At 45.2% G+C, this 23,328-nt stretch overlaps 1 protein-coding gene across 4 annotated transcripts in view; it reads left to right on the plus strand.

The window, feature by feature from the left end:
- Window positions 1–22,256: 22,256 nt before the first annotated feature.
- The window catches only part of DCLK1 (doublecortin like kinase 1), an 82,217-nt gene continuing 81,145 nt past the window's right edge, over window positions 22,257–23,328 (plus strand). For 3 of the 4 annotated variants that reach the window (XM_061628415.1, XM_061628417.1, XM_061628416.1), the window contains exon 1: window positions 22,257–23,138. The gene's annotated coding sequence lies outside the window, so the exon portion shown is untranslated. The remainder of the gene's footprint in view (window positions 23,139–23,328) is intronic. The other variant, XM_061628418.1, reaches the window with a different exon arrangement.

Here is a 23,328-nt window from a genome sequence, read left to right on the forward strand (position 1 = left end):
AATGTGTAGATGAGGCAAACTGCATACAAAATCTGTTTAGTAGGAGAAATTCGCACTGAAATGTTGAAGAATTTTCATGAGGATTTTTTCTGAAAAAATTACCAATTGCTGCAGAAATGTGGACAACCAAATTTAAGATTGGAAAAATGAGAAATGGAGAGAACTGAAAATGGCAGATCCTTCCAGCCTTAGTTCACTGTAACATATGAACAAGCCTAACATTATTTTTATCGCAAGAGTGTAGGCTGGAGGCAGCCAGACTAGGAAACACGCAGATGTAAATCCTTATTATCTTCCTTCTTCACCTTTTTAATCACTACCAAATTCTTGGTTTGCAGGCTGCTATAATAACTTCAAAAGCTTTCTATAAAACAAATAAAGGCTTTCCATTTCATTGAGCATCTACATTGAACATTACAGAACAAATCACTTCTTTTCAAAAAAAGTTGTTCAAGCAGATAATTTAGTTGCCTAAAGAAGTAACCTATAAAAGAGTTTTTTTAAAAAACAACAACAATTAATAGCAGTACTTCACAGATTATTTAAAGTAACATATACTGTACAAAGTGTTTAATGTAATTTATCTTGGACAATAAAAATGTTTGATGTAGGGCAACTTAATTTAGGCTGCTACTGGGACAAGTCGATCATTATAAATGGTTTTGCAAAGCACTTGCCTTTTTGCTAAACCAAATGGTCTGATGTGTTGTTTTGTTCTTAGCTTTGTATAATGACAGGGGCAGAAAATCCCCTTAACAAAGGAAATCTCTCTTCTACAATCCAGCAATTGCTGAAACATCCAATGGGAGCATATGAAGGGCTTACGGTGGGTAATAGATTAACCTTTGAAAATGTGAATTAAATTTGTTCTACTAGGAGTTGGTTCACAAATCCTTTACAGAAGTGCCAAGTGTTCAACAACTAGAGCCTGAGCAGACTCTCAAAGTCATCATTCTGCCCATGGTTAAATGCTGTTCCAAAAACAGAACATGTTTCTCTCACTTCTTTTACTTCACATAAGCATGTGCATTTTTGGTACCATCCATCTCTCCCAAGATAGTACCCCCCCCATTTTATCATGCCACAGTGAGTGACACTGTTTTGTTTGTTGGCACTGATAAATGCATTCATTTTTCTTCTATTATGTGGATTTAGTGACTGTATTTCCCATACATGACAAAGAAAGAAAGAAAGAAAGCCTTTCTTTCTTTCTTTCTTTCTTTCTTTCTTTCTTTCTTTCTTTCTTTCTTTCTTTCTTTCTTTCTTTCTTTCTTTCTTTCTTTCTTTCTTTCTTTCTTTGTTGCAATAAAGGCAGGAGCCTTAATTCCCTATCTGCATGGTTAATGTTGCTTGGGATTGCCAACACGGTGCCCTACAGATGTTGCTGGACTACAGCCCTCATCAACATGGCCAATGGTCAAGGATGATGAGAGCTGTCATCCAGCAACACTTGGAGGGCACTATGTTGGCTAGCTGGGGATGTACTTCTGGTCAGTATAATCTGGGCTGCCACACTGAATTTGTATGAAAGTTTCTTAAGGAAAATCAGCATTTTAAAAAACTTTATCTACAGCCACATCAAACTGCTGCTTCACTTCATTACTTTAATTTCATTTGACAGCAAGTGTGATATAGTGGTTAGAATTTTAGTTATTCATTAAATTTCAACCTCAGCCTTCCTTTCAAAGGAGCCAAAGTCACCAGGAACGGTATCTTTCAACCATCAACTGTTTGGGTAAGCAGAAACATTTTAAAATTCCGTCTGAAATTTAATAATGAGGGAGACAGATGTCACCAGGGAGGGCATTCCACAAACAGTGAGCCACCACCAAGGAGTTGCTGCACTAGGGTTGGTGTCACCCGGTGCGGCCCACAGTGCCTTATCTCTCAGACTCCGAGTGATCGCATGTGCAGTGGAGCACGTGCACGGCCTCTAGGAGTGTGCACCCGAGCGCAAGTGTGGCCGAACGACAAGGCCCGGGAGCGTGCCGCCGCCTCGTCTGCCGCCACTTCCTCCTTCTAACAGCCAAGGAAGGCAGCCGGCACGCCACGCAAAGACTCTCGTTGGTGCCTAGGCGGTGCCTGGGGGGGGCGGCTCTGGGTGTCACCCCCGTCTGGAGGTATCACCCGGTGCAGCCCGCACCTGCCGCACCACCCTAGTGATGCCCCTGAGTTGCTGTCCGGGGTTAATGCCAATTGAGCAGAGACCAGTGGTAGCACCACCAACAGGGCCTCCCTTGCTAATTGTAAGGCCCGAGATGGTTGACATTGGTGGAAATGCTCTTTTAGGTATTTGCATCCCAAGCTGTTTCAGGCTTTGTATTCTAGTACTAACATATTGAACTAAGCCTGGTAGCTCACCAAAAGCCAGTAAAGTGCTTTCAGGACTAGTGACACATGGTCCCACTGGGCTGCCCCACTTATCAATGTAGCAACTGTATTCTTCGCTAGATTAGCTGCAGCCTCTGCACTGTCTTCATGGTCAGCCCCACATAGCGTACACTACAGTAGTCCATGATCAGAGGTCACCAGAGCATGGACAACAGTGGCCAGGGTATCCTGGTCTTGGAACGGCTGTAGCTGGTGAACAAGCCTAAGCTGGGCATAAGCACTCCTAGCCACAAAAGCCACTTGCGATTCCAGTGACATACTGGAACCCAGGAGTACTCCCAGACTACAAATGCTGGACTAGAAGACCTGGAGCAGCCTTGGAAACCTGGGTTCAAATCCACACCCAACCTTGAAGTTCACAGGGTGACCTTGAGCCAGGCACTATATCTCAGCTTAACCCCCCTGATAGAGTTGTGAGGATAAATGGCAGGGGGGCAAGGCCGGACCAAGACATTTTGCTGTTTAGGGCAATGGATAAGATAGTACCTCCTCGCAATTCCACATACATGCAGATGCTGACTGGACTGTTAGTTGAATCTTATTTCAACACTGTTGATGAGCTAGCTTCCTCCACCACACCCGAGGCAACAGGCCAGAATAGGGGGCTCAGAAGGAGTAGCCAGGGGCTGCTATTGCTGCCCCTGAGTATCTGCTGCCTGAGGTGGTTGCCTCATTCTGCTTAATGGTAGGGCTGGCCCTGGAATAGGGAGTGTGCTGCTTTTGAATTTCTTGGATAAAAAGTGGTATATAAATACAATAGTGTGTGAACATTTCAGCCTTTAACCTTCATGATTAATTGTGAAACCCAACTGCAGGACATTTTCTCTTGCCTTCCACACTTTCTCAGCTGTCCTACATTTCTTAGTGATGGTTAGTATGCTGTCCATTGTTCTCCAACCGTTACAAATTTGCAAGCCAATTTCCCAGCTTCTGTTTTTCGACTCTCCATCCTGCGGCTGTCAATGCTGTTACCAGCTCAGCAATTCTGAGAATTCTGGCTGTCAGATTTGGCTGCTGCTTCTCAATGCTGGGCGTAGACCTTCTTTGCAGTGCTGCTGCAGCTGGGCTCTGTCCATTCACAATGGTGCTGAGATGCTCTGTTAGCTTTCATCTGCAGTCAGAAGGCAAGCTATCTGCGAGAAAAATCCACTTAGGGATTTGCAACCAGATCTGCAGTTGGTTATCTCTAATTAATTTTTGATCCTCACCCACCCCCTACATTTCCACAGCACTTTATTAATCTGTTATTTGGGTTAAATCAGGGATGATTCTGGGGTGGAGATTGCAAGGAACAATGGGTGCCCCCCCTTGAAAACATTTCACATTGCATTATTTGCTCCTCTAGCTTTCCATCATACATATTTAAGTCCTATATAGCAGGAATTGAATCCCCCTTGTCTCCCCCAAAGTAGTTCTTCTAGAGCTGGGTTAAATAGACTCCTCATTAAGTCATAGGTTGTGTAAACAAGAGATGTATTTGACAGTCATACCATAGATAGCAAAGGGTTACAATTATATATGGATAGTATCTGGACTCTGTAATAAGAACATAAGAAAAGCCCTGCTGGATCAGTTCAAAGGCCTGTTAAGTCAAGCATCCTGTTTCCCTGAGTGGCCAACCAGATTTCTGTGGGGATTCACAGTCAGGACATGAACGCAATAGCTCTCTCCTCCAGCCACCGGCTTTCAGAAGCATACTGTCTCAGATTCTGAACATAAGCACAGCTTGGAAAAGTTACTTTTTTGAACTACAACTCCCGTCAGCCCAATCCAGTGGCCATGCTGGCTGGGGCTGATGGGAGTTGTAGTTTTAAAAAGTAACTTTTCCAAGCTCTGATACAGGCATCATGAGTAGTAGCCATTGATGGCCTTATCCTCCAGGAGTTTGTCTAAATCCTCTTTTAAACCCTAATGTTTATTCTTATGGAGTTAATTCCTATGTATTTTGCAAGGCTAGATCAGGATATCCTAAAGACATTTTCATTCAGACTTATGGTTCTTTACTGTCCAATGTGTGGCCATTGTCCATTAAACTCCTTGCCATCTCGGAAAAGGAAACTTTTCAGATTTGCCTCATTTGTTTCAATCAAATTTATGTCATCCATCGATGCTAACAGCTCTATTTTCCTTTAAGGGCCTTTCCTTTTTGTTATAATACATTTTCATCCATCCTGCAAAATGTGATTATTGATTGATCACAAAGGGTCAATGTCTTGTTCACGAAGCAGACAAAAATGGGTTTCTCCCAATTAAGTATGTAGGAGAAATATTAATTTGGATATGGCTATCAAATTATTATACGCCTAACATATTAAGGAAGATTAAACTATTGTGAACCCTGAATATACCAGTAATAAACTACATCTGCCTAACAGGAGTTCTAGATTACAGCAGAAGCTTCAAATCCTGGCCCTTCCCATTTTTTCTATCCTAATGTGGCAGCATATCAATAGAGAGCTTGTTTAATAAACACTGGGTCTCTCCCATATATGACCATGGAAAGCACATGCCAGGCAGAAGCTATAGTTCACTGTTTGGCAGTCAACTTCAGCTATTATTTATGTAGCTGACTAAACTTTAAAAAAGGTTTGGCTCTTTCTGATGTGGTTTAGAGGGAAAATACTGGGCCATGTGAACAAATAACAGCATGTCGTCTGTCCATTTTCATTAAAGTCTCTGAAAACACTCTACAGTACTGTCCCAGTTTGCACCACGAATATGTCCTTTGAAAACTCATGGCCTATAGTCTCTAATAATAGATATAGTTACATTGAACTAATGTTGTTCATGGACCTTAGAGTGTGCAAGTTGAGGTCTTTCTGATTCCCCTTGGCACAAACCAATGACAAGCAGAGGGGCACGAGCCTAGCCAATAGTAATCCACAGATACATCAGAGCAGATCAGCCATTTGCTGATGAGGATATCCACAGCCTGTCAGTTTTTAATATCATAGGCATTGTGGCTTTGCTGTGACATGCACAAATAATGACTGACACAAATGACCTGCTTGCAAGAGTAACGTAAGCTTCTGTGAAACATATTCACAGAAGACACTGTGGCAGTTTCCATCAGCAAAAATTAATCACCTGCAATAGGACACAGTCAAAGTTGCTACCACTGTACCTTTTATGCTTTCCCAATGTTATACAGCTCACATGCATAAACCACTAATCTAAGCAGTTTATTTGCACATGTTTGTCTAAGTGTGTGTTTTTTTAATTTATATCCTACCATTCCTCCCAAAGGAGCCCAGGGTGACAAACATAACAAATTTATAATGGGAGACCCAACACTGTTTTGTTATGTTTGTCACCCCGGGCTCCTTTGGGAGGAAGGGTGGGATAAAAATTTGGGGGAAAAACACTTAGACAAAGGGGAGATAGCCTTTTGGGCTGTACCTAGATAAAGCAAGGAAGATTGTCTAGTACAAACTGATTTCAGCAGGTGAAAATGGAAATGGACTACCTTCATGTCAATTCCGACTTACGGCAACTCTATGAATAGGGTTTTCATGGTAAGTGGTATTCAGAGGTGGTTTACCTTTCCTTCCTCTGAGGCTGAGAGGCAGTGACTGGCCCCAGGTCACCCAGTGAGCTTCATGGCTGTGTTGGGGATCCAAGCCTCCCAGGTCGTAGTCCAACACTTAACCACTACACCACACTGCCTCTCACAGATCTCCCTTAAAGCGAAGGCAAAAGGAGGGTGCTGTTTAGTAGGAAACACTTAGCACACAACATCTGACAATATATACTTATCGCTGATACATTCGCATATACTGATTGAGTCGTTCAGTTCTCATAGCATTTATCACCTGTACAGGTATTTATCACCTCCCAGGTATTTTAGCATGTTTTTTTAAAAAAAAATAGATTTTTAAATTGTGTTTTTAAATTGTTTTTGTGTTTTAACATTTGTATATTTGTTTTTAATTGCTGTAAACCGCCCAGAGAGCTTTGGCTATGGGGCGGTATATAAATGTAATAAATAAATAAATGAATAAGAGAGAGAACAGGATACCTGAAAGACCGTCTTACCCCTTATAGACCCAGTCGATCACTGTGCTCTGCACTTGAGGGCCTCCTGTAGATACCATCTTATCAGGAGATCCGTTCCGCACAACATAGGAAAAGGATCTTTAGTGTGGCAGCACCTACCCTGTGGAATTCCCTCCCCTTGAATATTAGGCAGGCACCATCTCTGTTATCTTTTCAGCGCCTATTGAAGACTTTCCTCTTTCAACAAGCCTTTTAAGCTGAGACCTATCCCAGTCTGCGTCTAAGTTGGAATTGCTTTTTAATATGTTTTTTTAAACCTTTTTTCCCTAAACAATATGTTTTAACCCTTTTTATTTTTATTTAAGATGTTTTTAAAGCTTTTTTTAAAAAAATGTTTTTAAAGTTGTTTTGTTCTAATGTATTTTAAGGTCTGTTCTTATTATATTTTAACGTGTTTTTAGTGCTTTTGTTTGCCGCCCTGGGCTCCTATTGGGTGGAAGGGCGGGATATAAATCAAATAATAAATAAATAAAATAAAAAATAAACATTAGTATATGATTTTTCCAAGGACTTTCTTCTCTGTCTTTTCAACCACCTAATAGCACCTATACAGGTAATGTCTGAAAATGTCAGCAATGCTGGAAGAAGCACTTACACTAACACTGGGAGACTAGTTTTAGCCTGGGAGCTACATTCCATTCCTTCTGGGAGGCATGTGTTAGCAGTGGGTGGGACTAATGGCAAAAAAGTTGGCAGGGCCACCACACATATGCACCCACACAAGCCATTCCTACACATTAACATATGAACACACATTCGTTCTCTCTCACAGGAACACTTTATTATCTATCTATTTATTTATTTATTTATTACATTTATCCCACCATTCCTCCAAGGAGGTCAAGGTGGCGTGCAAACATGGCGATCTTCCTCCTAACGTTATGCTCACAACAACCCTGAGAGGTAAGTTAGGCTGAGAAACAGTGACTGGCCCAAGGTCACCCAGTAAGCTTTATGGCTGAGAGGGGATTTGAACTTTTGCCTTCCAAGGTCCTAGTGTGACACTGTAACCACTACACCACACACTGGCTCTCAATATCCATGCAGACTCTCTCTTTTCTGACCCTGTAATCTCCATTAAGATCTCCTTCCCCACCACCACCCCAGGGCAGCAATTAAGCTTGAAAACAGCCTTCCAAAGAGGGCTGTTTTCAAGTCCAAATGACATGCTAGAGGCATCTGTGGAGAGTTGCTGCTGTGGAGGGAAGAGTAACCCTGTCCTCTCTGTGTGCAACAACCCTTTCCTGAAAACGTTCCCCCATGTGACAATGAGGCTTGAAAACAGCAATACATTTATTCTAATTTTAATTTATTCTATTAGGAACATAGGAATCTGCCTTACATTAAGTCAGACCACTGGTCCATTTAGCTCAGTATTTTCTACCAGGGCTGGTGCCAGAGGGCAGCCAGGTTGGGCCCTGACCAAAGGCTTCTGTGGCCAGAGAGGCCTCTGAAGAGCCTCTCCTTAGGAAGGGAAGATGGCGCTCCCATTCGTGATCTGCAGCAGCACCAGGTCCTGCAATCCAACCCTATTGCAAAGAGGGAGCTCCCAGGCATCCCCCCAATACAGATAAGCTTGCCTGCACACCCCACCTACCATTCCTGTCAGTGTGAATGCTGTGCATGCTGTGCGCGCATGCCTGCCATCACCCAAAATGGTGGCAGGGTCTTGCCTAAGGGTTGATGCTGCCAATGCCATCTTGATTGATGGCAGGTATATGCACTACACACACACATCATTCACACAACAGGAGAGGTAGGTGGGGCAAGCAGGTGGGCTTATTAGCCCTGCACTGCCTGTATGGGAGGAGGGGGGGTGTTGGGCTATGATGCCGCGAACCCAAGGGCAGGCTGGTGCCCAAGGGCCCAGTCATGCCTGGCACTGTCCCTGTTGTACACTGACTGACAGTGGCTCTCCAGGATTTCAGACAGGGTTCCCTCCCAGACCTACCTGGAGGTGCTGAGGATCTAGTCTGGGACCTTCTGCATGCAAAGCAGATGCTGTACCACTGAGGTGGCACTTCCCCCAAGCCAAATTGATGCAAAGGAGAGGGGTCAGGAGGGGAAGCTACAGAATGGATGGGGCAGCCATAGGGGCCACACCTGGCCCATGGGCTGGCAGTTCCCCAACCTTGATTTACATGGTTCAAGTTGTGATGCTTTAAGAGGCAGAAGTGCTTTGTAGCACCTTCCTTGTCCTCCTTGATCTCTCAGCGGCTTTCGATACCGTTGACCATGTTATCCTCCTGGACCGCCTGAAGAGGTTAGGCATGGGGGGCACTGTATTGCAGTGGTTCAATTCCTTCCTCTCTGGTAGGTACAAAAGAGTGGCATTGAAGGATGAGGTTTCGGATCCTTGGCCTCTCACTTGTGGGGTGCCACAGGGTTCCATCCTCTCCCCGATGCTGTTCAACATCTATATAAAGCCGCTGGGGGCAATCATCAGGAGATTTGGGCTGCAATGTCATCAGTATGCGGATGACACGCAGCTCTATCTCTCATTTAAATCTTCACCGAGGTTGGCTGTAGAAACCCTGTCCAAGTGCCTGGAGTCGGTGAGTGGCTGGATGGGAAGGAATAAGCTGAAGCTGAACCCTGACAAAACCGAGGTACTGTTTGTGGGAGACAAGGGAAGGCTGGGGGATGTGGACCTGGTGCTTAATGGGGTACGTTTGCCCCTGAAAGACCAGGTCCGCAGCCTGGGGGTCATTCTTGACTCCCAGCTGACCATGGAGGCTCAAGTCTCGGCTGTGAGCCGGGCGGCGCTGTATCAACTCCATCTGATACGGAGGCTGCGCCCCTACCTTCCCAACCATCTGCTCCCACCGGTAGTACATGCCCTGGTCACCTCTCGCCTAGACTACTGTAATGCGCTCTACGTGGGGTTACCCTTGAAAATGGTCCGGAAGCTGCAACTGGTACAGAATGCAGCGGCTCGTCTGATTAAAGGCAGCCGCCGGCAAGATCACATCACTCCAGTGCTGAAGGAGTTGCACTGGCTACCGGTTGTTTACCGGGCCCAATTCAAGGTGTCGGTTTTGACCTTTAAAACCCTATACGGTTTTAGCCCAGTCTATCTGAATGAGCGCCTCCAGCATCGTCAGGGATGCCACTCAACAAGATCAGCCTCAGAAGACCTTCTCTCGATCCCACCGGTTAAAACAGCTAGACTGGTGAGGACTAGAGAGAGGGCTTTTTCAATAGTGGCCCCCACCCTGTGGAACTCTCTTCCAAATGATCTCCGCCATGCCCCTTCTATGATAAGCTTCCGCCGGGCCTTGAAGACCTGGCTCTTCAGGCAGGCTTTTGGGGTGGGTTAGGTTTCTTACTGTTATGGTTTTAAATTTTAATGTTTTAATGTATTGTTTTATCTTGTACGTCGCCCAGAGTGGCTGGACAACCAGCCAGATGGGCGACTAATAAATTAAATAAACAAATAAATAAATAAATAAATAAATAATAATAGCATTTAACACATTATATAAATATGTAGATACAGTAATATGAGCTAGCCTTTGGTTGGCCATAAGAGTTGCTGAACATTTTCCCCAGTTTGGTCAGTCATGTTCCTTACTATTCCTCGTTCTTCCTGATACTCAAAAATAAAACATGCAAAGGCAAGCCAATTTTCTTTCTGGTTCTCAGGGAACATGGGTTACTTCAGTTGTCCTTTATAATGCTGTACTTCTTCTTTTAAATGTTTACAATGAAAGAGAGAGAGAGAGAGAGAGAACACTGTATAAGGATGACAGACAAACAAATATGCTGCCAAAAGAATTTGGGAAGAAAGCAATGGTGACAAAGCTTTAGAACCATGTTTTGGACACAGAGTAGCTGTCTGCTGCATAAAACAATGCTCACTTATTCAGCAGCTGTTAAAAATGCAGACAGCCAAAACAAAGGTGGTAAGGGCCCTGCAAGCCAACCACACACAAAAAGTTTAGCTGCAGCTTCAACACCCAAGTACAAAATAGACATGCACTGCATCGCTTATGGCAAGTGCACACATATATAATTCATTCAGTGTCCCCCCCCAATCCTTACAAGCAATGGCTTGATCTTTCCCAAGTATGCTTGCATCGATTTTAAAGGGGAAAGCCACCAATTATGCACATGTATGCTCTTCATAAGTTATGTGGTATATGCAGAGCTTGGAAAAGTTACTGTTTTGAACTACAACTCCCATCAGCCCCAGCCAGCATGGCTACTGAATTGGGCTGATGGAAGTTGTAGTTCAAAAAAGTAACTTTTCCAAGCTCTGGGTATATGTGTATGGTCAGTACACAAATACAAACTCATTAATATGTAGAGCTTTTCCCTATCACCATTGCTTTTCAAGGTTGTTTGTTCACATGTTCAACTGCCCATCATCAATAGTAGAAAAATCCAGAAATAAACACACAGGAAACTGCCTTATACAAGATCAAGATGTTTGTCCACCTAGCCTTGTATTGTCTGCTCTCCTCTCTAACTGGCAGTGGCTTCCTAGGGTCTCAAGGAAAGGCTCCTTCGCATCATCTCCTACTTGATCCGTTTAACTGGAGATGCCAGGGATTGAATCTGGGACCTTCTGCTGCAAAGCATGTGCTCTACCACTGAGACATGGGATCTCCTGTAAAAACTAAGCCATAGCCTTAATGCGATTTTTTTCCATAATTTTTTTTTTAAAGATTATATACAAAAATATAGCCAGGCACTTTTGAAGAACAAGTGTGTACTCTGTCAGCATCTGTCCCCTGCCTTCCACACATGATGGTGCCTGAAATCCGTACTCTCCACGTGCCTGACTGCTATGCCAACACAGGCCCTGAAAATGCCTTTTGCAGATTCAGTTTAGTGCCTGCATTCTCAACAGAGAATACTGCCATCTGAATTAACACTTAAGTAGTGAAAATAAATGTATTGTGCATTCTGATCCTGTTTGTATATACTCAGAATAAATTTCCACGTGGTTCACTTAAAAATCCCAGATAAATATGCATGACTTTATTTTGTTTTTTGTTTTTTTAGTATCTTGGGCCTTGAAGCAAATCACGATATGTAAGTACGAAAAGGTGCTTTACTGGATAACGCACGTCTTTTTTGGTTGTTTGTTTCAGCTTTCCTATATTGCTGAAATCATATCTTCAAAAAATAGCACAGATTCCAAAAGCCAGGAAACAGTGCATTCAGGACATCCTGCTTGACAATTTCTTCGTTGTGGCTCATGTAACTCCTCACTTCCAGGATCTAGTAATTACAAAAGGTGCTCATAATAATAATAAGAACGTTTGGAGGGCTAAAGAGATATAAGAAGCATGATGTTCATCTCTGAGAAATGGAATTATGTAGAAAAGTCTCCCTGGGCTCCTGCTGGGAGGAAGGCGGGATATAAATCAAATAATAAATAAATAAAAATAGAAGTCACACAAGTATTAATCCTTCTTATGTGAAGACTGGTTCCATCATTGGTGCTCCTGCCAATGCACACAGACCAGCATGAGCTGAAAAGGCCCACAGTGTACTTTGTGGAGGTCAGTTGTCATCACAGCACATTCAGCGGGGATAAGCTGCTTCCCAGCTGGCAGCCGCTCTCCAGGGTTTCAGACAGTCTTTCCCCATCCAGCCAGGAGATGCCAGACATTGCACCAGGGACCTTTTGAATGCAAAGCATGCACTCTGTTATTGAGTTGCGACTAGGATTGCCAGGCTCAGGGCCTGAGAACGATTCTGTATCTTTAAGAGAAGAGAAAATTCAGCCAAGTGCAGGTGTTCTTGCAACCCTGTAACGGGAAAAACCACAAGGTGGAATTCTCCCTTCCCCCTGCAAACTTTTAAAGATACAGAAGACCTCTTGGTTGCCAGGCCCAGCCTAATTGTATTATTTTAAACTGAGTTTGAATTATTTTAACTGTATGTATGAATGGTTTTAATACTGTAAATTGTTTAATTTGATTTTAATCTAGACTTTTGTATGTTTTTAATTATATGTGTGCTTTTATCTGGAAGCCGCCGTGAGTTCCAGTTTTGGAAAAAGGGCGGGGTAAAAATAATGATAATAAATAAATAAAAATAATAAATAATAAATAAATAATTCTGTATCTTTAAAAGTTGTGGAGGGGGAAGGGAGAATTTCACCTTGTGGTTTTTCCCATTACAGAGTTGTAAGAACACCTGCATTTGGCTGACTTTCTCTTCTCCTAAAGATACAGAATCATTCTCAGGCTCTGAGCCTGGCAACCCTAGTTGCGACCCTTCCCCTCTCAAAGAGTTGGTTCAGACACACTTTGAGAAAGGGCCATATCTGCAATAGATAGGTTGTATCCAACTAACAGAGTAATCCAACTGCCAGGAAGCCAGGGGGGGGGTGTCGGCGGAGAAGAAGCCAGTGGAAAGCTCTGCAAGTATCCTTCTCTTGCTCGGGAGCTGCCAGCTGAGCTAAACACGGGCTCCGTCGGGAGTCATGCACACAAGCCTGAATGGGAATTTAATTATTATTTTTTTACTCCACCGGCCTTTTGGCTGGTGGAGTTTCAAGAGGGGTTGGGACCTGGGGGAGGGGTCTGAACACGAGAAGAATCTTGCTTAAGTCCCCCTGCAGCTCTGCCATATCAAGCCTACAGAACACCCCATTTTCAGGGCTTCCTGGCTTCCACCAGCCCTACATCCACTGGGCTGCCTGTCCCCAGTGGGCCTCCAGCAGCACCAGCAGGCTCCTGACAGAGCCACATATCTGCCGTGGCAGAGGGCTGCTGCCGGCAGAACCCGGCAGAGCCCAGCGCAGCCAGGAGCCTCCTGGCACAGCCAGGACTCCATGGCATCCAACTCACCTCAGTCTGGTGGAAAGGTGAGTTGGATTGCACCCTAAGTTGTACTCAGAATAGACCCATTGAAATTAATGGACCTAAGTTAGTCATATCCATTAATTTCAATGGGTCTATTTTGAGTAGAACTGATATTGGATACAACTCTGTATTTCTGCAAGAAGGCTAAGGCTCCCTAACAGATGAGTTTCTGCACTGCATCAGACTATAGTTCCCAATATTCTTTTGGAAGGACATGCCGATTTGTGTAATATACAACTGATATAAATTTGTACTGTAGATATGCCTCATATGAAACACCTCAATCATGTTAATATATAAAAGGCGAAGGTAGTTATGTTAGTCCCTAAGAAAAATCTCCAAAATCCACAGTTGGCCAATACTTTTATCAGGAGGACCAACCAAAATGTCACAAGTTGCGGCAAGATTTCTCAAGAATATTTCATCAGGAAAGATATTAGGGGGCAGAGTGAGGAGATGAGGATTATTATTTTTTTAAAGCACAAAAGTACAAAAATTGACTGGATGTTGTAGTCATGAGGCCAGCTTGTAGACTTCCAAATGGAACTTGCAGGCTGAATAAGTCTCTCCTGTGTGCTACAGATACCAGGTTACACACCTACGGTACTGGGATGAAGACACAGTAGCTGGTCTCCATTTTTGAGAAATTCAACTCTGACTTGTAACCCAGATATATCCCATATCTGAAATGAAACACAAAAGTTCCTGAGTAGGCAGAGAGCAGAAGTATAGAGAAACATGACAGTATATTACACTTATCCAGTTTCAGCAGAACAGGGATACCAAACTGGATAAGAGATGGGACTCTAGTCTTTAGTTGCTTTAAAGATAGAACTTATGCAGGTACAGCTTCTTCTCCTACCTCAAACCTGATGGGGATAGCTGCTTCCCTGTTTTCCTGTATTAAATCTAGTAATTATATAGTTTGCATTCAGACCAGATAAGATGAATTTGGAGAATTTGAAAATGTTGGGGTATGTGAAATTACACTGAGTAACGTTTTCAAGAAAGAACCAAGACTTCAACGAGAAACAAACATATCTAATGGAACAAGCCCAACCATAACTACTGAGAAGTAAGTAATATTGAATGCAATGGGGCTTACTTCTAGTTAAGTAGGGTAGGATTGCAACCTAAGTCCTGGAAGTCTTACAACAACGTATTAGGCAGATATATAGTACTATGTGTAGTTCATTTTAGTCTGGGGTAGCCTATTTCTTCATAAAGCAGCATACACATAGGAAGCTGCTTTATACCAAGTCAAAACATTTATCTGTCTAGCCCAAGGGCTATGGCTATTCAGTGTCTCAGGAAGGTGTCTTTTCCATCATGTGCACTGTATATATTAGAGAAAAGTGTCCACACTGGCTTTAAAAGAGGATTAGACAAATTAATGGAGGATAAGGCTATCAGTGGCTGTTAACCCCGATGGCTCTGTCAACCTCCACTGTTGGAGGCAGTATGCTTCTGAATACCAGTTGCTGGAAATTGCAGGAAATTGCAGGAAGGGAGAGTTTTGGGCTCAGGTCTTGCTTGTGGGCTTCTCATAGGCATCTGCTTGGCCACTGTGAGAGCAGCATGCTGGACTAGATGAGCCATTGGCCTGATCCAGTAGGACTTTTCTTATGTTCAGAGCCGGCACCAGGCATGACTGGGCCCTTGGCTTGCTCTAAGTCTACAGAACTGTTTGGCTGAGCACCCCTGCCCTATACAGGTGACATGGAGCTTAAATAGGCCTGCCTGCCTCACCTACTTGTCACATCATGGCCCGCATGCTGTGTGCGCACACCTGCCATCACCCAAGAGGGCGCCAGGGGCATCAACCCCTTAGCAACGACTCTGCCGCCCTCTTGGGTGATGGCAGGCATGCACACGCAGCCTTACATGATGACCAGGGCCGGCTCCAGGTATGCCGGGGCCCTTGGGCACCAGCCTGCCCCAGGCCCCTCTGCTCCCCTTCCATGATCCGCAGCAGGAGCCATCCCCCTGCTATCCCGCCGCTTCACCTCCCTTTCTCTGCTGTTTTTTGCAGCTGTGCGCACAGCCCGCACAGTGTTGCCATAAATCAAGATGGCATCCGAGGTTTCTGTAAGGCGCGCACATTGCTGCCATCAACCAAGATGACGGCAGAGGCTTCAGCCCCTTACGAAAACCTCGGATGCCATCTTGATTGATGGCAACCCTGCATGCACTGCAAAAAAACAGCAGAGAGAAAGGTAGGTGAAGCGGGGGGATGGCAGGTGGCTCGGATGCTCCTCCTGTCCTGCAATCCATGGCTCCTGCCACGGATCGTGGAAGGGGAGCGGAGGGGTCCCGTAGGGGCCCCTGTAGCTCCAGGGGCCCTCGGGCCAGTGCCCCACCTGGCCGCCCTTTAGAATCTACCCTGATGATGACACAACAGGTAGGTGGGGTGGGTGGGCTTATTTAAGGCCAATGCCATCCAATTCAGGGCTGGGGTTGCCTGTGAGCTCCCGCAAGCCTCCTGTGAGCTCCTGCTTTGAGATCCGTGACAGCATCAGGTCACAGCATTCTGTAACTTGTCATTGCCGTGGATCGCTGAGTGGGAACTTCATCCTCCCATCCTAAGGAGGGCTCCCTCTGGGCTGCAGGGCCCTCAGCCAGGGCTCAACCTGTTCGCCCACTGGCACCAGGCCTTGCAATGGAATTAGCCTGTGAGTACTTACTTCAAACGAGAAATGCTAACAGTTATGTTCGAGCTTACTTAGGGTGCTTCCAGATGACTGGTTTATTCTCATTTGTTTGCAAGGAGATTGTGTCAAAGCACGTGCTACCCCATACTCTCCCACAGCATTTTCCCATCATTTTCCTTATTGCACAAAGAAGTCCGATCTTTTGGCGAAGCAGGTTTGTTGTGCAAGAGCTCTAAATCAGCTTTAATTGCACAACTGAATTTGCTTGGGTATGATTGAATCCAGCTCCCACATAGCAACAATCTGAAAGTTCCCTCTGAGTCCAAACATTTACCACAGGCTGTGAGACCACACTTTTGCACATGGCAGATTCCTTCTTTGAATTAACTCAAAGTAGGGAATATAGTCACAAAACAGGTTATCTTCCATGTCTACCCTGAAGTGCAATTAATAACCCGTTGCTGTGGATAGACTGCTTCAAGATTTATTTGTAATAATAAGCAGTATAAAATATATATTTAAATAAATAAATTATTCCCTATATCACTAGCAGCTATTTCTGAAGGCTATGAACATATTGGAGTAGAAACTTTCTCCTCATGGCATGGTGGTGTGGTTTGGGAAGGGCCATAGGTCAGTGGGAAAGCACATGTTTTGCATACAGAAGCTCCCATTTTCAATCTCCGACAACTGCAGGTGTAGCTGAGACAGACCCTGGAGAGCTGCTACAAATGAAAACAGTATTGGACCAATGGCATAACTTGGTGTAAGCCATGTTCCTATACGATCAACTTCCATATGGATTAGCTGCCATGCTGTATGGAGTCTGTTCTTTTCAAGTTGCTTCCACATGTGGGCTGTAGGCTGGCCCTGGAGTTGGGACACAATTATCCTCAGAATGTGAGCAGAGCCAATCAGAAAGATGTGTGTGTGTGTGTGTGTGTGTGTGTGTGTCAGGAGGGCCATTTGGCCCAGGGCCCCAAGCTCAAAGCAGGGGGGAGCTCAAATTTGGACACTTGTTAATTTGGGGGGCATTTGATAAGTTTCTCAGCTTGTTTTTATGAACATTGGACTAAATGTGATACACTGTCTCAGCAAGGAAACCATTTTCTGAACAAATATTCAGATTGTGTCTCACTTTATTTTTGGTGCCTGATTCTGTTTTTGGGTATTGTCATTTTTATTTTTATTATGGCTAGGGACGTCAAAAGCTGGAAGTGGCCTGAGACTCTGGATTTCTGAGAGGGTCTGACTGTGAGAGGACATATTTGCAAACAAAAAAGTATGGTCCTCAGGACCAAACCTTGATCTGGTTCCTGTATTTGGAATAGTAGCACAGAAATTTGAATTTTACTAGGTGTAGTTTTCACCCTCATAGTGTTACAAAGCCTGGAGAAGCTGTACCAATAGGAATTCTCCTTGTTTTGAAACTCTTAAAGGTACAAGAGTCCTTTACAGTCTACACCAGCACTAGTCCTCTGGATGTTTTGTACTATAACTGTCATCATCCCTTACTGTTGGCCGTGCTGGATGGGATTGATGGACGTTGTAGTGCAAAACATCTGGAGGGCATCAGGTTGGTGGGGAGGCTATCTAGATTCTGGAGCAAGGCTCAAGTAAAGTTGACTCTTGCTATCTTAGAACTGTGTTCATTCTCTCTTTTTAGGATGCTCTCAGAGAAGTAAAGTCTATCTGCAATTTTGGGAATAAGCCAAGTAACTATGCATAGGAACAGGCTCGGCATGTTAAGCTAATTCTATTAAATAATTCTGTTTCTGGTTTGGGAAACTGTGGTATGGACTCAAGTACTTTTACTCATTGAATAAACCAATCCAAAATACATTTACTTAGAAGTATCCCACTGGATTTAATGGTGTTCACTACCAAATAAGTATAGGAAAGATTTGAGCCTTAGGGTCAAGACAGATGGTGTCAAAAGTGGTTTGAACACATGTTCTCTGCTCTAAAAACAAATGTCTCAGAATGCAGCAAATGTTGGTTGGAATCCACCTTCAGTGCACTTGTCTGCCTTCTCCCTTAGCAGAACATCATTATTCTTTCCAAAAGTGAATAAACACTGGTGGTGAGCACTACTAGGACTGTAGCCAAAACAGGGCCAAGGAGAAACAAATATCAGCCTGCTTTGGGAAACCCCAGGATTTGTACAAGTGCAAAAAGACTTTTTAAAAACACCCATGGGGGCAACCCATTGAAAAACAACAACTGGGTCAGAGCAACAGAATGTATTGTGACGGCTGGAAAAGAAAACTGTAACATGGGGGGGAGTAGGGGGAGTAGAATGCTTTACTTCAGTGGTGGGGAACCTTTTTGACTTGGTGTACCAGATCCTTATCTGTCCTCCTCACCCCCACCATCTTTGACAGGGGAGCAGGGGAACCCACATGTTAATCCCAATAATATTATGATGTCAGTTGACTGACAGGTGGGCTGTCCCGCCCACTTCTCAAAGTCCCTTGCACAGCTTAGGAACTACAGTGCAAGGGGCTTTGCCAGCACTGAGCACATGGCTGGCAAAGTTGCTTTCTGCAGGGATCAGCTGTGCGATTGAGTTCCTCAAGGGGGATCAACTGATGGACAGTTACTCCAACCCTGCCTTCTGGAGGGATTTGGGAACTCAGTCAATTCAGCCATGTCCCTACCTGCCTCACATCAGCCAAAAGCAGCCAAACTGGGACTGTTGCTGGGCCAAATCTGGGCCCAGGACCAGAAGTTCCCTGACCCAACTCTATTTGGAGGAAAGGGCTAACTACAACCGTGGCCAGGAGCATGCCTTTTAGAAGGGAGGCTACACCACAACACTTTGTTGCAGGCCCAACTTGTTCCTTATGCTGCAAAGTAGCTGAATAATTACCATATTGAATTTAACAATTAAAGCTGCAATCCAATACACACTTACCTAGGAGTAAGTCCCATTGAACCCAGTGGAGCTTACTTCTGAGTAGACATGTATGGGATTGTACTGTAAGGCTGCAGTCCAATACATATCTACTCAGGAGTGAGCTCCATTGGATTTAAAGTTACTTATTCCCAGGTAAGTGTGTATTGGATTGCAGCCAAATTCACTAGCTCACTTTTGCCATGTGAATTATACAGTCTGTGGGACAGTTGCAAATTTAATAATAATAATAAATTTTATTTTTCAGCCGCCTATCTGTCCGGGTTAGGGACACTCTAGGCGACGAACAACAAGAATAAAAACAATCCATATACATCAACATAATCAAATTTTAAGCTAAAGAAACCATCCGTTAATTCAGTTATAACATAAAATTAATCTGTCCCAATCTTGTAGGCCTGCCTGAACAGCCAGGTCTTCAAGGCTCGGCGATAGCTGGACAGGGAGGGAGCATGTCTGAGATCAAAAGGGAGGGAGTTCCAGAGGGTGGGGGCCACAACAGAGAATGCCCTCTCTCTGGTCCGTACCAGCCTAGCTGTTCTCACCGGTGGGACCGAGAGAAGGTCTTGCGAGGCTGATCTCATCAGGCGGCATAATCGGTGATTCTGGAGGCATTCCTTCAGATATACTGGGCCGAAACCGTATAGGGTTTTAAAGGTCAACACCAACACCTTGAATTGGGCCCAGTAGACAACTGGTAACCAGTGAAGATCTAATAACACTGGGGTGATATGATGTCAGCGACGGCTATGTGTGATCAAGCGTGCCGCCGCATTCTGTACCAGCTGTAATTTCTGGACCGTTTTCAAGGGTAACCCCACGTAGAGCGCATTGCAATAGTCTAGGCGAGAGGAGACCAGGGCATGTATCACCTGAGGGAGCAGATGAACAGGAAGGTAGGGTCGCAATCTCCGTATCAGATGTAACTGATACCAGGCTGCCTGGCTCACTGCTGTAATCTGAGCCTCCATGGACAGCTGGGAGTCAAGTATGACCCCAAGACTGCAGACCTGGTCCTTCAGGGGGAAACTTACTCCATCAAGCATCAGGTCAGTAATTCCTAGTTTCCTTTTATCTCCCACAAGTAGTACCTCAGTCTTATCGGGGTTCAGCTTCAGCCTATTCTCTCCCATCCATCCATTTACGGATTTCAGGCACTTGGACATGGTGTTCACAGCCAACTCCGGTGAGGACTTAAAGGAGAGATAGAGCTGAGTGTCATCGGTGTACTGATGGCACTGCAACCCAAAACTCCTGATGATTGCTCCCAGCGGTTTCACACAGATGTTGAATAGCATGGGAGAGAGGATAGAACCCTGTGGCACTCCACAATGAAGAGGCCAAGGGTCTGAAACCTCATCTCCCAATGCCACCCGTTGCTGCCTATCCGAGAGATAGGAATGGAACCACTGCAGGACAGTGCCTCCTATTCCTAATCCCTCTAGGCGATTTAAAAGGATACTGTGGTCAACAGTATCGAAAGCCGCTGAGAGGTCCAGGAGGACAAGGAAGGTGTATTCACCCCTATCCAATGCCCTCCGCATATCATCTACCAGAGCGACCAAGGCTGTTTCCGTTCCATGACCAGTCCTAAAACCCGATTGGTATGGATCTAAATAATCCATTTCCTCCAAGTGTGTCTGTAATTGCGCAGCCACCACCCTCTCAATCATCTTGCCCAAGAATGGTAAATTAGAGACTGGGTGAAAGTTGTTTAACTCTTGGGGATCCAAGGACGGTTTTTTTAAGATGGGCTTTATTACCGCTTCCTTGAGGGCTGATGGCATTGCACCCTCTTGCAAGGATGCATTCACCACAGCCTTGATCCCTTCGCCCAGTCTCTCTTTACAGCTCATGATGAGCCATGAAGGGCAAGGATCAACCAGACAGGTGGTTGGCTTCGCAGTACAGAGCACCTTGTCCACTTCCTCAGAGAGAAGAGGCTGAAACCGATTCCAACAGACCGGAATGCAACTGGCTGACTCTGGCCCACTTCCTGTCTCCACGGCGAGCGGAAGCGTGCTCTTCAGACGCTCGATTTTGTCGGCAAAGTGTTTAGCAAAAGTACCACAGGAGATTTTAGAATGTTCCATGGGTTCCTGAGCAACTGGACTGACCAGGCTTTGGACCACTTGGAACAATCTCCTGGGACAGCACTCTGCCAACGCAATAGAGGCAGCAAAGAAATATCTCTTTGCTGCCTTTGTTGCCACCTGGTAGGCAGCTATTGCTGCTCTAACCTGTGTTCGATTGCCTTCAGTGCAGGATTTCCACCACCGGCGCTCAAGTTGGTTGTAACTAAGCCTACTCAGAGTAGACCCACTGAAATTAATGAACCTAAGCTAGTCATGCCCATTATCTTCAACAGATCTACTTTGAATATGTCTAGCATTGAGTACTACCCACAACAGAGTAATGGCATGCTCTGAAGAAACTCAATCATTTGCCGTCCTGGGCTCCTGCTGGAAGGAAGAGCAGGATATTAAATAAAATAAATAAAATAAGATAAATCATTACACTTTAACCCTATTGTATGCATTTAGACAGGGGTGGCCCTACCGTTTGCCAGAGTCAGGCAGCCACAGCCACAGCCCCCAACTGTTTCTCCTGAGCCTCTCCTGGGCTCCCTAATCTGGTCAGCTACCTGTGGTGCAATGAAAGACACTATCCTCTCACCAGTGATGAAGCAGTATTCAGCTGCTATCCAGTTGGCTTCTGTACATGGAAAGGAGAAAGAAGACACCATTTTGCCTTTTACCTCAGGCAGTAAAATGTCTTGAGCAGGCCGGCCCTAAGAAGTGTGAGGTTAATAGATGGGAAGGTGCCGATATTTAAACCAGAGCAAAAGGTTTAAGCACATACAATAATTCACCCAAAACAGGGCTTGTATTAATTAGCATTTGGGTATCTGTTTCTATGGCAATGCTAGGCTGAGGCCTGCCTGGAAGACTGTATCCCTAAGAATGTCAGAAAAGCCCTACTGGATCTGACCAAAGGCTCACCTAGTCAAGCATCCTATTCTCAGTGGCCAACCAGATGCCAATGCCAATGGGAAGCCCCCAAACCCTCATGGGTTGGTCAGGATTCCCCACAGGGGAAGAAAAGGCCCTTTGCATATGTTCACACTAGGGTTGCCAGGTTCTTGGCCTGAAACTGATCCTGCATCTTTAGGAGAAGAGAAAGCCAGCCAAGTGCAGGTGTTCTTGCAACTCTGTAATGAGAAAAACCACAAGGTGGAATTCTCCTTTCGCCCTGCACAACTTTTAAAGATACAGAAGACCTCTTGGTTGCCAGGCCCGGCCTCCAAGAGGTCTTCTGTATCTTTAAAAGTTGTGCAGGGGGGAGGGAGAATTCCACCTTGTGGTTTTTCTCATTACAGAGTTGCAAGAACACCTGCACTTGGCTGATATTCTCTTCTCCTAAGGATACAGGATCAGTCTCAGACCCTGAGCCTGGCAATCCTAGTTCACACCCATATTTCCCATGCTGTGGAGTTGATCTTGAAAAAGAAAGACACAAAGAGAGAAAAGGAAGAAGACTTTGCTGACACGTGGCTCTGCATTTTGCTCTATCGTTCACACGTTATTTTAAAAAAGGCCTTTCCCTCTGTTTACATGCTCAGAGGCATTATTTTATTATTATTTTACACATCGCAGATGGGACTGAAAACAGGTTTTGAAGAGGACCATGCCTTCTTGAGCCTTGAGGGGATAAAAAGGACTCCGGGGTGCATGCCCTGCCCACTTCTCCCTCTCTCTGGCTCTTCTTCTGGTGGGGTTTTCAGGCTCTCTAACGATTCCCCCTGAGTGAGGCGGAAAGGCGAGCGTCACGGCGGCGGCATCGGCACCGGCACCGCCGTCTGAGCAGAGGCAGAGTGCTAGATTAGCTCAGCCTGGTGTGAGAAGAACCGCATTTCAATGAGGGACGGGCTAATGCAAATCGGGACGGGCTAATGCAAATCACTCCCGTAAGTGGGTGGAGGAGAAGAAAGGCGAACCCAGTTGCGGGAGCGACTCGCCAGCCAGCCAGCCAGCCGAGGAAGGGTAACGGGAGGAGAGTCTCAACTCTCAACAAAGCCAGCCGAGCCCTTCTCTTAGGCAGTCACAGTTGCCAAGCCAAGCCGGGTGGGGTAGTAGGGTAGGACGGGGCTGGTGGCGGCAGCGGAGCTGAGCTGAGCTGAGCTGAGCTTTGTCTGTTGAGAGCCGGCAGCGACGATATCCACCCCCTTTGCATCAAGCCAGCCAAAGAGCCTGCAGTTGTGGGGAAGAAGGGAGACGCTTTGCATTTTCCAAGGCACAGGTAAGCGGTTTTGAATGAAGCAGTTCCTCGCCAGCCTTTCTCAGGAGCAGGAGGCGGCGGCGGCGGCGGCATTTTCTTCACCCCCAAGCTGTGTGCCTCTAATGTAAAAGATTTCTAGCTGTCAAGGGGCGCGCTTGCGCGCGCCCGTCCCTTCTCCTCATACCTGTCCCCATTGTCTTGTCTAGGGATG

The sequence above is a fragment of the Rhineura floridana genome, chromosome 5 (assembly GCF_030035675.1).
Source record: "Rhineura floridana isolate rRhiFlo1 chromosome 5, rRhiFlo1.hap2, whole genome shotgun sequence".
NCBI lineage: Eukaryota > Metazoa > Chordata > Lepidosauria > Squamata > Rhineuridae > Rhineura > Rhineura floridana.